At 35.6% G+C, this 16,099-nt stretch overlaps 1 protein-coding gene across 2 annotated transcripts in view; it reads left to right on the forward strand.

Moving 5' to 3' along the window:
• Nucleotides 1–1,176: 1,176 nt before the first annotated feature.
• The window catches only part of il11ra (interleukin 11 receptor, alpha), a 43,547-nt gene continuing 28,624 nt past the window's right edge, over nt 1,177–16,099 (forward strand). For both annotated transcript variants that reach the window (XM_048175359.1, XM_048175364.1), the window contains exon 1: nt 1,177–1,330. The gene's annotated coding sequence lies outside the window, so the exon portion shown is untranslated. The remainder of the gene's footprint in view (nt 1,331–16,099) is intronic.

Below are 16,099 nucleotides of genomic sequence, written 5' to 3' on the forward strand. Positions count from 1 at the left end.
CACTTTTACCCCACAGCAAAATTATATGGGTAACTTTAAAAATGTTGTGGAAATATGACAGTAATGTCATAACATTTAGGAATAGGTTACCTTCAGTTAAAGTGGAATTAATTTAGATTCCTAAAACCTTATGAAGGGAATGTATTAACAACATCATAAATGCCATTTCTGCAAAGTTGTGAAAGGGTGCAAAAACTCTGTACAATGTAGTATTGTTTCCATGGTGACAAATCACAGCCAAAAATAAAATGGACAGTATTCATAAAAAGTATTATTGCATTTGTGTATATTAAATATTGCAGTATTTCCAAAACAATTACAATTTACAATCAATTCACCATGGACAAAATCAAGTCCCACCTTACATTTTTTTTTCTTGTTGAGAAGCCGCTTCACATGGATATACAACACAGTAGAGAAAAAAAAGTCTATTGTCAATGTAAGTCAACTTCCATTTTATGCAGACTTTAAGAGAGTTTTGATATATATGCATATATGCACATTTATTCATTATTAAATAAATGAATGTATTATTTTTCACACACACACACACACACACACACACACACACACACACACACACACACACACACATATAGATGCAAAAGCCTCTAAGTGCCGTCTGAAATTTTATTCTAACTTAAGCGTTTTTATCAAGCTCGTATGTTTAGGTTCAGTAATTCTACTTTAATGGCAATTAATAGGTCCTTTTCATTGCCATTAAAGTGAAATAACTGAAAATAAACATACAAGCTTGATAAAAATGCTTATTTTAGAAGAACATTTCAGACGGCACTTAGAGGCTTTTGCATGTATATAGGCTATAAGAAAGATGAAGATTACTTCTAATTTAATTCTGTAAATTTATTTTATTTTATTTTTCTGTGGAGCTAATACCACACAACCAATGTTTTTTTTTTATAGTAACCTTAGTGTAGACTGTAATTTGTTACTATGGTATTTATTATTATTATTAAGAATTCTTTTTATTGTTTTTTATATAATCAATCATTTAAAAAACAAAAAATCAGGAATCATCAGGTTATTTCAGTCATTAGTTACACAAAAACACATACAGAAAATGTGCAAAAGACATCTTTCCTTAAAAAAAAAAAGAACGTAAAGAATAGTAGTATGCCTGTGGAAACACCGCCCAGGACAGGAAATCCTGGCACGAGCATGTGTGTACTGACAGAGCTCTTCTCCAATGGGAACAGAGGAGGGGAAGTCGCAACTAAATCCTCTGACTGTACTACGAAGGTGAAGCACAGCCAAAGCAATGGAGAGGAACCGCGTCAAAATGCTCGTTTAATGTTTGAAGAAAAGTAAGGTAAGGACTGACAAGAAACACTCCAAGAACGACATTTTGGGAAAAAAAGTTTAATGTGTTTGAAATGGCATCATAGTGAAAGTGAGAACAAAGTTTCAGCGACCCCAGGGAGATCATATAACTGTGAACCCTGGGAGCTGCGCTTGGAAATTTGTCCGCTGCAGTGAAGATAAACAGTTTCTTATGTTAATAACTATATGTTTTAATTCTTTACTTTTGAAAAATGGAAATAACTCCGCATGTACAGTAACTAGCAGCTCGATACCTGTTGAGTACGTGATGTTTTCTTTATTGTGGAACAGGGAGACATCTCCTTTATTTCTGAATACATCTATCTACAGTAACTTGTGTACTACGTAAACATGTTGTGTTACAGCAAATTTACAGGACTTTTGTAAATAAATAAATAAATAGGCCTAAATAAATAAATAAAAAAATAAAATATGTATGTATTTATGTATTTATTAATTTATTAATTTAAGCGCTTTTAAAATCTATTAGTTAAATATAGTGGCTATTCTCAGATTTTTTTTTTTCCATTAACCTTCTGTTAATTTTTTTAAGCAGCTTTTTAAAGTCTTTTTAAAAGTTGTTTTTCCATGTTTTAAATGTATTTTCTAATTTTATTATATATTTTCATCTTTTTATCATTTCTGTTTATATCAGTAATCTTCTTCATCAATAATGTAACCAAATGAGAATACCATTAAGATCTTTTTTATTATTATTTTCATTTTACAAATATTTACAATTTGTTATTTGAAAAACATTGATTTGTCATTAGTCTTAATTTTGGGGATTGTGTCCCCCTATATGGCCTTGATCAGCATACTTTTTCAGTTTCCAGTGAAGTTGGATACTTTGTGTCCTATTTAGATTTTAGGAAAGAAGTAACTGTATAACAATAGCAGGGCTATGTGTCCACACATAAGCTCTGTCAGCATCACATGACTAAATAGGGGAGAGCATAGATAGCAGTTTGCCCCAAACAACTTTGACATATTAGCAGTCATTATTAAAATCACTTTTATAAAAGCGTAACTTACAGTTATAGAGTTAAACTAAAAGTACACAAAGGCCAATGCTAGTTTGTAACACCAGTGCTCTATAATTGTAATGGAGATTTTTGAAAAATGTAACAGCAAATGGTAAACATCAATATTTTGGTTAATCAAAGCACAACATCCTTAAGTACTAGACACATCTTAAGATTGCGAAGGACGAGTTTAAAAGTTATATGAGACTTTTTTTAAAAACAAGACCAACAATTAGGGAAAATGTGTTACAAAAAGTCACTGATGTAAAATTTCTCAGTGGTAACTTTAGTAATAACAATATAATTTTGTAAGTTGTTCTAAATTTAAAAGAAAAGAAAAGCAGAGTCCACACAACAACTTTAATTATAACAGCACAGAGGAATAATATCGTTGAATAAAATTTACTGTTATTTAACCAGTTGTTGCATGATAAAAACATTGACATCCAATCAGAATTCAGCCTACTTTAAAGAGCTTGAGCATTTAAAGTGGCAAATGACAAAACTGCAGCGCATGCTTATAATAAACAGAACATTAGTTGAACGTGAGTTGGTTTGAACACATGTATATTCATAGTCCTTGGTATGAAAGGGCATTTACAATTGCCATTGCTTCCCGTTTTTCTTCTTTATTCCAGTGTGTTTTCATAAGCTTGTCTGTGCAGTTACAGTGGACTGTGAATAAAATTGTTTTTACATCTTAGACATAAAACAGAATGAGACATTTAATGCTTATAATCTCTTGGAAAGGTCTTTGTTTTTAAATTGTTTGGGTACAATGTCTCCAGTCATTTGTGCTGAATCTCTTTGTGTATTTTAAACCTGGATCCAGTGTACACTGGTTGCACAGTCCAAACTGTCTCGATTACTTTTGAAAACTCCCTAAATACAGAACACTCTCGACTTAGTTTCCACATCAGGCCTTGCTTCAGCCAGGTATTAAGAACATCATCTTGTCTAGCAGAAAACATCTGCCCGGATGTGCATTCTTCATATCCAGAAGGTTTATATACTGTAAATAGTGGAAAGCAGAATGCAAACATGAGAAAAACATGTTCGGTTAAAAAAAAAAAAAAAAAAATCCTCTAAATGCAGGAAAGCGATACGCCTGCAAAGTTTGTTTGGCGGTGGAATGCACGGCTCCGTCCCCTCTGAATCCTCTCTGGTTTTCTGACTTGCCAAGCTCTGTTCCTCATTCAGTACACTCACTTCCAATGCATATTTCAGCACGCATTATGAGTGGCTGTAATCAATTTCAAATTAAACTTGAGTGTTCTTTGTTCTGCCAGGGGAAAAGGGCCTCAGCGAAGGGGACGTGGTCGACTATCTCACTGGCACACTGACGATTTGCTGGCTCTAGGCTGCTCCAAGATTTAACTTGAGGCCCAAGTTGGGATTTCATACATTGCTTAGGCTGCCTAAATAGTTTCATATGAATTTGCTCAGGATCAGTTTCCCTACAAAAGATATACATGCATTGGACAGTTATTGGGCGACTAATTATGCAGTGTGATGCTTTAGTTTTTGTCATTTTCCATTAAACTGTAATGCGAGGGCAGGGTGAGTCATTGCAGAAGAGTTCAAGTTCGTTAAGGGTTTGTTTATGAGTCGAAAGTGTCGAGGTCTGGTAAAGCCCCACAGTTGGGAAACGTGGTAATTATACTGAAATAGGGACTGCTTGTCCAGGTCTTTGATGTCCACTTGGTGTAATGCAGGACATGGCAGGTTGTGCAAGAAGTGCATTTGTTTTTGTGTGTTGAATATCAAATTCATTTTGTTTTTGTTCACACATTTTGATCTGTTTGAAGTTTTTCTGGAATGAAATGATCCACATGCTGTGTCCTTGGAAACAACATAATGCCATCAGATATAAGGTTTTTGCATATGTGCTGTGCACCATCATCACCTGAAAACATTTCCATCTGGTATTTAAATTGTGTAATCTGTAATCTTTATGTCAGATATTTGTTATATATAAAATGGCATATAGATATATTTTTGGATTTTTCAGTTTGTACACACAAATACCAAATAAATTATAGTAAACTAATTAAAATGTAATTTTTAATTCTTAGGAAATAGAGAAGTAGAATTTAGAGCATTTTCAGAACTTTAGATCATTTGCTTTTTTTCTGAAACAGTGACTTAATTTGTTACAATGTTGGATTTTCTTCTTGGTTCGGTTCGCTTTCACAAGGCAACATTTCAAAGCGCACCAAAATGTATTTATGCAAGTCACATGTGAGTAAATCTGTCCTCTTATTGGTCAGAGTTTTCTCTGTGCCAGATTTTCCTCAGTGTCATCAATCAAGATGGACTGACAAGTTTGCTCTGTGAGCTTATTGTGGCTTTATCTGTAGGTGTCTTTATACATGCAAACACTTAAACGAATGTAGCTGTCATTCGTGCTCTTAACTGATCAAACTGAAGCGCTCTTTGATTTCAACTGCGGTAATGTGCTCACTCACAGAATCAGACTCTGCTGCTTTTTATATAACACATTTCCAGTTACGCATTATGACACCGCTTGGTTCAGATTGCTTTATCACCATAACCGAACTTCCTCAGAGTTTGTTTTCAACCTCATTCAGGCTATCTCGAAGCGATTGTTTTGGTGCGGATCCAAGCGAGATTGCAATGTTCATATATGCCTAAGCGAACCGAACTAAGGGAGAAAACGCACAAGGTTCCGAAACAAAGGATCCAAATGAGCTGTGTGTGAAAACACCCTAAAACTCTATACTTTTATAGAGGGTTAGAAAGTCTGAATGGAAGACGAAAAAAAAAAAAGGAAAACAATAAACTCAACAAAGTTTATAAAGTATATATATATATATATATATATATATATATATATATATATATATATATATATATATATATATATATATAATCCATCTGTTAAAACTAGTTCTCTTTAAAATCATCTTAAGATACATAAGGGTCTAATTACCTCATAAGTGTTGGCAGTTTGATTTTAGGCGGTAAGAATTCTCTTGGCTCGGGCCTGTCATGGCAACTCACTTTGATTCAGCTAAAGCCTTTTATCTCTGAAGATCTCTTGCTGCCACTCAGATTTAATAAGGGGTTTCAAATGGTTGTAATCCATTTGAGGAATGGCCTCACTATGTACTCTTAAGAATGTACTTACAAGAATAAATGTTTGGTAAACATTTATTCTATCATTAATTCTATCAGTAAGGATATTCAGACAAAGTTCTGTCTGCAGAAGGTTCAGTTGTGCTGGCTACAATGCTTGAGTCTGGATGCTGTACATTTTTTCCCTCTCATGCCAGAGACCAGCACTCTATGAGCCAAGCATGTTGGAACAGTGGTAACAGAATATGTGTGCCGTTTCCCAGCAGGTGTGAGTCATAGGCACAAAGAAAGTACTTTATCTTCTGTAGAGAACTCCCATCTGTTTGGGAACCATATACAAATGCATATAGCTGCAGGCAAAATCTGATACTCTAGCTGTCATGCTGTTTGATGCTAAGCAAACCTTTTACCGATGGATCATCTTCAGTTGTTCATGAGATCTTTTCTCTATTCAGCCCCTATCGCATGCAGCAGGTCGAACAGTATCACCTCCGCAGGGTGTTGTGTCAACCTTCAACCAGCCTGAGTCTTGATAAACGACGTTGGAGATCATTCAACAAGCCATTCAGAACACTTCACAATGCTCTCTAGGGGTTTATACTCCCCATGACTCACTTGGCATTGACTGAACATAAAGAGACTCTGCAGATCCAGTGCCATATTCCTCATGCCAGATACAGACCCAAGAAACAGGCTCTTCCAGCTGCTGGTCTGAGTTTTTGTGTCGTCTGACATTTATTTGCTTTCGCTCGTTTGCTGAAATTACATGTTGGAATTGTGGAGTTTTGTGCCGTTCGTGATGTGGTAGCTTGTCGAAGTGAGCTTTGGCCCGTACGGCCTCCATAATTACATGCAGCGGGACTGTGGCGCCATTTTAAATGCCAAGCAGCCGAGGCTGGTGTTGAGCTGTCATTGTCGATGAGGTCCTTCTGTGGAGAGATCTTCTAATTCCTTGAGCACAGCGACGTCTGCTTTCGAAGAGTAGGTAGAAGCTTTCACATGGTGCAGAGGTTGTTGGGTCATTCAACGCTTCCAAGTTTGGCTTTAACAGTGACTCACAACTGCGGTATACGGAAACCTCTTGTTTGAGGTAAATGACTGGTGTTCTTCACGAGAAACTGAGAATGCTCCAGAGTGCAACTTCCATGAAAGGCGCTGCTTCCAAGAGAAAGTTTGTGCCATACTAAGTTGTAATCAAGTCTTCAGGCCATGTTTGGAACCACAGAACAAGGCAATCAATCAGTTGAGGATGCTTTTGTCCTTTCTGTTTAATCCTGTGTTGAGTAAAGTGAGGGTAAGTGTTCACGCACAGTCTACCTTCAAGCAGAACTGGCTGAGGCTGCAATTCTCCTGGGAAACCAGCCAAAAGCTTAGTGAATAGCTGGCATCTGGTAGCCATCTTATTCTGGCCAGTGCCTGAGGAAATTCCAGCCTTGAGTGGCTATGATAGCTCTTGTGTAGAGTGCTGCTCCGCGGCCTTATCCCCGTTTCCACGTCAAACTGATGCCTGTTTTCAAAGCCAGGTCCAAATGCGCGCAATTTGCCTCTTTTGCAAAGACTTTTAGCTGTATCTGTCAAACTGCACAAACATTGACTGTGAGAAGTTCACAAACAGATGCTGTTCTCTTTCTTTGACTTATTAGATCATCAGCTTCCCTCATGTAGAAGGGTATCACAGAGGCTTTGGGTGGGCAATTTGAAATATGCATTGGCTCACTTGTTTATTTGCTTTCTGTGTCATTACCCAGCCTAAATTTACTTCTACACTTCCTTAGAGACACTGGAGCCTTAAGACACTGGATGTTAACTTTTTTGTATTTTTATCTGCAACAATAATTGTTCTGATTTTTTTTTAATCCAGTCTACCTGGTTTGGCAGCAATTTGCACTTGAGCTAAAAGGATTAGTTCACCAGAAGATTAAAATTCTTTCGTCTCTCAACATTACTTTCAGGAAAGGGAAGACTTTAAGTTAAAGGGATAGTTCATCCAAAAATGAAAATTATCCCATGAATTACTCACCCTCAAGCCATTTTAGGTGTATATGACTATCTTCTTTCAGATGAACACAGAGTTATATTAAAAAAAATACTGAAGCCCAAAAAATTGCATCCATTGATCATAAAAGTATTCCACTCGGCTCCAGGGGGTTAATAAAGACCTTCTTAATCGAAGCGATGGGTTTCTGTAAGAAAAATATCCATATTTAAAACATAATAACCAATAATAACCAGCTTCCGAAAAACATCCATAATGTAAAATGACGTAAAATTGGAAAAGGTTTGGAATTACATGAAAATGTTTGGAATTACATTAAGGTGAATAAATAAGAACATAATTTCCTTTTTTGGATGAACAGTTCCTGTAACCTTTAATAAGCTGCCATTGGAAGTTTTTTGTTACATATCTACAGACCTGATCTGTACAATCCACACAAATTTTTAATAATTTATAATGCATATACAAACCCAATTCCAAAAAAGTTGGGACACTGTACAAATTGTGAATAAAAAAGGAATGCAATAATTTACAAATCTCATAAACCTATTATTCACAATAGAATATAGATAACATATCAAATGTTGAAAGTGAGACATTTTGAAATGTCATGCCAAATATTGGCTCATTTTGGATTTCATGAGAGCTACACATTCCAAAAAAGTTGGGACAGGTAGCAACAAGAGGCCGGAAAAATTAAATGTACATATAAGGAACAGCTGGAGGACCAATTTGCAACTTATTAGGTCAATTGGCAACATGATTGGGTATAAAAAGAGCCTCTCAGAGTGGCAGTGTCTCTCAGAAGTCAAGATGGGCAGAGGATCACCAATTCCCCCAATGCTGCAGCGAAAAATAGTGGAGCAATATCAGAAAGGAGTTTCACAGAGAAAAAATTTAAAGAGTTTGAAGTTATCATCATCTACAGTGCATAATATCATCCAAAGATTCAGAGAATCTGGAACAATCTCTATGCGTAAGGGTCAAGGCCGGAAAACCATACTGGATGCCCGTGATCTTCGGGCCCTTAGACGGCACTGCATCACATATAGGAATGCTACTGTAATGGAAATCACAACATGGGCTCAGGAATACTTCCAGAAAACATTGTCGGTGAACACAATCCACCGTGCCATTCGCCGTTGCCGGCTAAAACTCTATAGGTCAAAAAAAGAAGCCATATCTAAACATGATCCAGAAGCGCAGACGTTTTCTCTGGACCAAGGCTCATTTAAAATGGACTGTGGCAAAGTGGAAAACTGTTCTGTGGTCAGACAAATCAAAATTTTAAGTTCTTTTTGGAAAACTGGGATGCCATGTCATCCGGACTAAAGAGGACAAGGACAACCCAAGTTGTTATCAGCGCTCAGTTCAGAAGCCTGCATCTCTGATGGTATGGGGTTGCATGAGTGCGTGTGGCATGGGCAGCTTACACATCTGAAAAGGCACCATCAATGCTGAAAGGTATATCCAAGTTCTAGAACAACATATGCTCCCATCCAGACGTCGTCTCTTTCAGGGAAGACCTTGCATTTTCCAACATGACAATGCCAGACCACATACTGCATCAATTACAACATCATGGCTGCGTAGAAGATGGATCCAGGTACTGAAATGGTCAGCCTGCAGTCCAGATCTTTCACCCAAAGAAAACATTTGGTGCATCGTAAAGAGGAAGATGCGACAAAGAAGACTTAAGACAGTTGAGCAACTAGAAGCCTGTATTAGACAAGAATGGGACAACATTCCTGTTCCTAAATTTGAGCATCTTGTCTCCTCAGTCCCCAGACGTTTGCGGACTGTTATAAAAAGAAGAGGGGATGCCACACAGTGGTAAACATGGCCTTGTCCCAACTTTTTTGAGATGTATTGATGCCATGAAATTTAAAATCAACTTATTTTTCCCTTAAAATGATACATTTGATCAGTTTAAACATTTGATATGTCATCTATGTTGTATTCTGAATAAAATATTGAAATTTGGAACTTCCACATCATTGCATTCTGTTTTTATTTGCAATTTGTACAGTGTCCCAACTTTTTTTGGAATCGGGTTTGTACAATGAATTCTGGAAGAAGATTGATCGGCTGATTTGTGATATTCAAAGTTACATCAGGTCCAGAAGAAGTTAAAGTCATTAAGGCCCCTTCCATACGGAAGCGCGTTTCTGCGTATACGCACAAATTTTGTATCGGATAGGCGTTTCATCCACACGGATCCGGCGTTTTGGGAAGGTGAAACCGCAATTTTTTGAAACCGGGTCCCAGAGTGGATAAATCTGAAAACGCCAATCAGTATATTTTGTGAAACCACACATGTCGACCCTATTCAGACACCACTAACAGCACAAAACAGCAACAACAACAACAATAGAGAACTCTAGATGCTTGTGTTCATACTGCAGAAGCTACTGAGACAAAATAAAGCGTTATTTCTAAGCTTTACTGAAGTTTGTATACAGCGCACAAGGTTTATGTGCATGCCCCAAGTCTTATTCGCTGTTTTAAGTGTATCTCTGTGGCAGAATTACAGTGCCACATACTGGTCTGGCATGTCGTTTCAGTGGTTTCATGTGTACGCAGATATTTCTTGAGATGAGAAAAAAAAAGATAGGGAAAGCTCTGGCTTCGTGTGGACGGGGCCTAAGTCTTATTTGCCTTAGGCAAGCTGGCAGTGCACACAACATAATTTCAGTGTTGTTTCCCTGGTAACAAAAATTCCAGTATTTCTTTGCAGGGCTGAAAACTACCAGTTGTCACCCAACTAGACTTCATATTGTACCTAGTGTTTATGTCTGGACAAAGTCCATATCTTCAGATGAAAAAATGTTCCAACCCATTCTTCCTGAAATGGGCAACCTACTCTCTCTCAGTAGACCCGGACCCATCACCATTCTTCTAGACTAATGCTGTATCTTTGGGCTCAGATTCTACAAGCACTGCCAGTCAATTATCTGTAAAACACACCTTTATCTGAAGGGCCCTGGGTGGTCTATATTCAAGTTACGAAGAGAGAACACAAGCGCTGGTCCCCTGTGTATCCACATCCTGGACTGTTTAGCAAACTCTGCCCATTCAAACAACAGGGAAGATTACTTGCAGCTTTATTTTCCTTGAATCCCTTGAAACTCATTTCTTGTTGCGAAGATGTGCTTGAACCGCTCTCTCTTCTTTCTTTTTTTCCGAAGACCTGCAGTGGCCCTGCACCGCAGGCAACTCTGGGAAAATGCATCCAATCATCTCGGACTTACAAGGACATGAGTAGGAAATCAGACTTTAGCTAAATGGCTTTTCAAGAAGGGTGTGGTTAAACTACATTAGCAAGACATTAAAGAAATATTTGTTTTTATATGTTTCATTTATTTATTTGTTTATTTATTTTCTTTGGCTTCTTTTATCTTATTCAGTTATATTTAAGCTTTGCAAAAATAAAGCAAAATGATTAATCCCCAACTAATATAGTGTTCTATATTAATTTAACTGTAGATTTTAGTTTACTTTTGTAGAGAGAAAGTAACTGTGTTTACGTTTGCTGGTTGGATAGCAACTTGGAATAAGGGTCATGAGAACTAAGGGAAAATCTAATTTAAAACATATGCCAAGTTCTTAGAAATGCAATCTTCATGTTAGATTTGCATGGTCTTATAAGTCTGTAACCATCAAGCATGAAGTAAAAACATATTTTCCTTACTCTAAGTTTTTGAGGAGTCACACCAAAAGACATTTTACAGCCTGAACTGACCTTGTGTAGTAAAATTAAAATTAAAAGAGAGTTTTTGACCTTCACATACAGCAGTGAGGACAGCCATATGACATCATTTCCTGTTGTGTTTTTTTTTTTTTATAAAGTTCTGCAAGTTAGTTGCACCATCTGCATTTGTTGGTCTCACCACATAACTCTGATTTGGTGGACAAAGGTATTCAAATATTAGCACTGAAGCAGTTTTGTTAAAACATTTTCTTTTTTTTTCTAGAAATAATAATAAAGGTTCATTCTAAACACTTGAAAGAAAAGAATATTGCTTTCTTTCTTTTTTGTCAGTTTGAATCATTTGTACAGTATCACCCCAGCATTTTTGACTTTATGCTCTAAAAAATATCAAAATTAATTTAAATACAGTAGTTAGAAACATGCTCCTGATAGAAAAGTTGTATTAAATTGTTATGAAGTGATCCAAATCACAATTCTGACATTTTATTTCATAAGATATAAATGTCACTTCTAAAGTTGTGATACTAATCAGGGCTTATCATTGATTTGGTCTATTTTCTACATGCAAAAAGCATTAAAGTTTACTTTAACACTTGATCTGGTAGCACCTAACAGCTTCTTGTTGGGAAATGGGAAAACATATATTGTTGTTCTTAATAATGTTAAAGTTCAAACACATTTTATTTTCCTGTTGACCAGGCTCATTATGCACAGGAGATTAAAGTAAATGCCGGTTTTGTCCGGTGCACCATCAGCTTATGTAGGGTTATTGTTCTCAACCGCTGCCCTTTGCAAAGGTGATAATCTAGAGAAATGTCACTTGCACTGAATAATTATTATGTCTAAAATGCTCACCGCCTATGTATGCTTGTGGGATAGGAAACTGTCAGAGAAGAATGCATAAAAACCAGGGCAAATGTGCATCACATTCCTCACGTGAGCTTTTCCATCCAAGCGTGTTGGATGAGTTGGAATGTGCCAAAGAGAGAACACTGTCTATTTTCAGTCGTCCTATCTGCATTTTCCCTTGTAAAAAGACTGCATGTTACTTCATGAGTCATCTTTGCGATCTATGCTTAGACTTGCATTGCGCTGTAAGGGTCCTAATAATTAGTACTTGGAAAGAAAGACAAACAACCTCTGAAATGAGTGAACTTGTTTTCTAGATGTCCAAGCAGAAGATGCTGCAAAGTGTTTGCATACTAAAAAGTGTCCTTGGAGTCGGCGAAGGCATTTCAAAAAGGCATTGTTCTTTTTTTTGACCAATACCTCACACAAGGCCCCAGGATGTCTTTACTTCTACGCCTTTTATCAACAATGCCTTTTCAATTTTCCATATACAAACAATGGCAATAGGCGATACGCTTGTGAAGTAGATATAATAAGTAGATATAATTGTTGCAGCTCGGCTGACATTGAAAATCATATCAGAAAAGACTTTCATAAGAGTCTTATCACTTGTTATCACAGCACTTTGAGAGTAGGCCCCACTATTGGCAGGCGTAGCAACCCCATGGAGCAAGCGCTGGAATTCTATGGAAAGAAACATAAAATGTTGGCGAGACTTGCGCATTCCTTCGCACTTTCTTTGGCCGTCTTTCCTACTTTCAGGCAACTTGCGTCCCCCAGGGTCCCCCTACCCTATTTTGCCTTTTTTTCTTTTGATCCATTGTCCTTCCTGCAAAACGATTAGTGACTAAGTACTGAGGACTTAATTTGGTCTTTAAGGGAAGTATAAGAAATCATACTAAATTAATAGGATTTAAATAGTTTTATAGACTATGCCAATGTTGGGTAGTATAATGATATTCTGTGCAACCATAGAAATATATTAGCAAATATTTGGCTATACTGTTTTTTTATACAACAGAATTGGCAGTTACACATAAGATGGTAAAAAAAAGTAGTAATTTGAAAATGGAATTGAGCTTATTTAAAAGTTTTCATTAAGCACAACGCAAAATGGAGTTGAATTGTTTACAGTTGTTGAGCTACATCACAAGTTGCTGCATCAAGTCTTTTGCTATTAACTCAAGTGTTATATAATGTGAAGCTGTATTTACTCTGATGCCAAACTGATGTTTACATCAATTAATAATAATTAATAGGATAATATTGTACATAGCATCCATACCATAGCATCCAACACTAGATTATGCCTTAATAAACTATTAGTACGATCCTGTGTTGTTATTGTTATCTAAAACTAAAACTATATATATATATATATATATATATATATATATATATATATATATATATATATATATATATATATATATATATATATATATATATATATATATAAAAAGTTTTTTGTTAATTGAAATAAAGCTGAAATAAAATAAAATCTTAACAAACTTAAATTACAAATGTCGCTTGAGTCGGAGCCAATAGCCTCGTGGACCACCCGCTTTTGAAACCACCTTTCTCCCCTCTAGTGACAGCCCAGCTCGTTAGGCACTTTATTTCCATTTTTCTAATATTTTCTTAATATTTATTTAAAATAAATGCATGGAAAAAGGCACTTTTTAAACACAGGTCGCATCAAAAGAAAACGCCACTGCTCCTGTTATCAAACAGGTTTCTTTTGTAATTTTGTCTGTCTCAATCAGACAGTGGTGGGTGGAGTTAGTGTAAATAGCCTCAAGGCAGGCTATTTGCACTTGGTGTATATAGACACTCTGATTTATTGATATTTTGAATTGTTTTTTATGTTTAAATTATTTAAGTTATATTATTGTTTTAATTTTAGTTTTAGTAATTTTAGTATTTCAACTTAAACTTATTTTATTTTAGTTAATTGCCAAGGCAACAACTTTTCATTTAAGCTTTCTTTATGTAGGTTTTGGAACAGAGCCATAGTGTTCGATTCCACTGGTGTTGTGATGTGAGGTTGATTCTGATAGATGAGTTACAGTTGTACATGTGGGTTTTCTGATGATTCAGATTTTGGCAAGGTTATCCATATGTATGTGTGTGTGTGTGTGTGTGTGTGTGTGTTTGTGCTCCAGAATCTGATAGTTGCCATTAATCCTGAGTTGTGTCCATGCATTGTGGTTGTAAATTTTCACTTTTTTTTTTACTTGAATTTGCAAACTGAACATCTGGTTGGCATATGTGCATTTGTGTGTGTATGTGTTTGTTTTGGCATTGAATATTCAAATATGAAAACTTGTGGTTGGAAAAATTCTCCAAAGCCATCACATTTTCATAAATGGTAATTTTAGGAACATTTGGTACCACTGTGCAATAAGGTCTTGTAATGCCATATAAACAAAATGTGAATGATTGTCATTCACAGAAGAGGTTTTGCTGCAGGATATTCATAGCTACTACATTATTCTAGTGCAATTTGTCTTGTGAGTGATCTCAATGCAAAGCCAATGGTTAACAATGGGTACTATTTTTTTCCCCACTAGTTTTACAATATTCATAAGTTGAAAATCTAACTGTAAAAGACAATACCCTTTTATTTCAGCCTCCGATTTTCAACATATGATTTTTTTATGAATATATATATATCCATTTACCACAATGTTTCAGTAGTAACTTTATTATTATTGTTGTTATTATTATTATTATTGTTATTAAAATAGTACTGTCATCCTGCCCATAATGTTGGGAAACGCTAAAGGATGTTATGGGTACTGAGGGGCTGTTTTTAACATGGATTAACAGCTCTATGTTTATCTTTGCCAGATGCTCCATCGTTCTGTTGCATTCGACCCAGCCGTCTTGAACAACAACAGGCAACAGACTAAATAATATATAAGGATATGCCCCTGATATATAATTTACCACTGGCTTGTGGTCACCGTTTAGCTCTTGGTTTTTCACGCTGTGGGTTTGACATGTGGAAGGTAGAGAGCTTGTGTGGAGATGCATTTTTGTGGTTAAGGAAAAGTCAAAGCATTCTTTTGGGTGGGGGTTGATGAAGCCTGAATTATAACTCTGCCCCTTTTGGCTCTATCTCAAAGAACCGCAGGTGCATCCACTTTGTGAGTGGTTCGAAAGGCAAACAGATCTTATGGCAGTAGATATGGTGCTGTATTATGATATGATCCTGTTGTGTGCAAATCCTTTTTATTTGTATAATTTCTTTATATTTTTAAATTAAATAATAAACAATATAACATGTATAATAATGTGGTTACCGTATTTGTATTAGTTACAATTAGTTTATTACCCTTTCTCTTCTCATTTAGCAATTTTTTTTTTCCACAGCAAAATCCCCAAAATTAAATCAACTCTGCTCAGAATACATATGGTCCCTGTCTAAATAGTGTTAAAGTAACACTGAAGCAGAGTTAAAGTTAATGAGATAATTAAGCAATTAATAAGGATGTGACTTAAATCACTTGTAGTTGTTGTGTTTTTTCTTATTTCTTCAGTGATTCTGCTTGTTAACAGCAGGTGTTCATCACTAATGTACAATCATTACTTACTGAATTTAGCTCTGCTTCAGTGTTATTTTACCACTATTTAGAGAGGGACCATATGTACTCTGAGCAGAGTTGATTTAACTCTGGGGATTTTGCTATGTGTGTGTATATATATATATATATATATATATATATATATATATATAGTCTTAAAAAATATTATATTCAAAACTTTAGATATGTACTATATATTATATATTTTTTAATATTATTGTAGTATTGTATTGGCAGATGATATTTTTTGTTTGTTTAATTAGTTTATTCTTATTTTTTTCCCTTTTGAAAATTTTCAAAAAAAAAGAAAGAAAAAAAAATGTTTTGACTGTACATTGATTCAAATGTTTAAGGCCTGATTTTAAGCAAGTGCTTTTACTTAGTTTTGACAGTATATTTAGCTTAAAACAGGCAGATCTGTATAGATTTATGAAGTCATTTACCAAAAACAACAACATAAAAATAATTAACATATTGACCATTTCTC

Source organism: Megalobrama amblycephala, linkage group LG2 (genome assembly GCF_018812025.1).
Source record: "Megalobrama amblycephala isolate DHTTF-2021 linkage group LG2, ASM1881202v1, whole genome shotgun sequence".
Classification (NCBI taxonomy): domain Eukaryota; kingdom Metazoa; phylum Chordata; class Actinopteri; order Cypriniformes; family Xenocyprididae; genus Megalobrama; species Megalobrama amblycephala.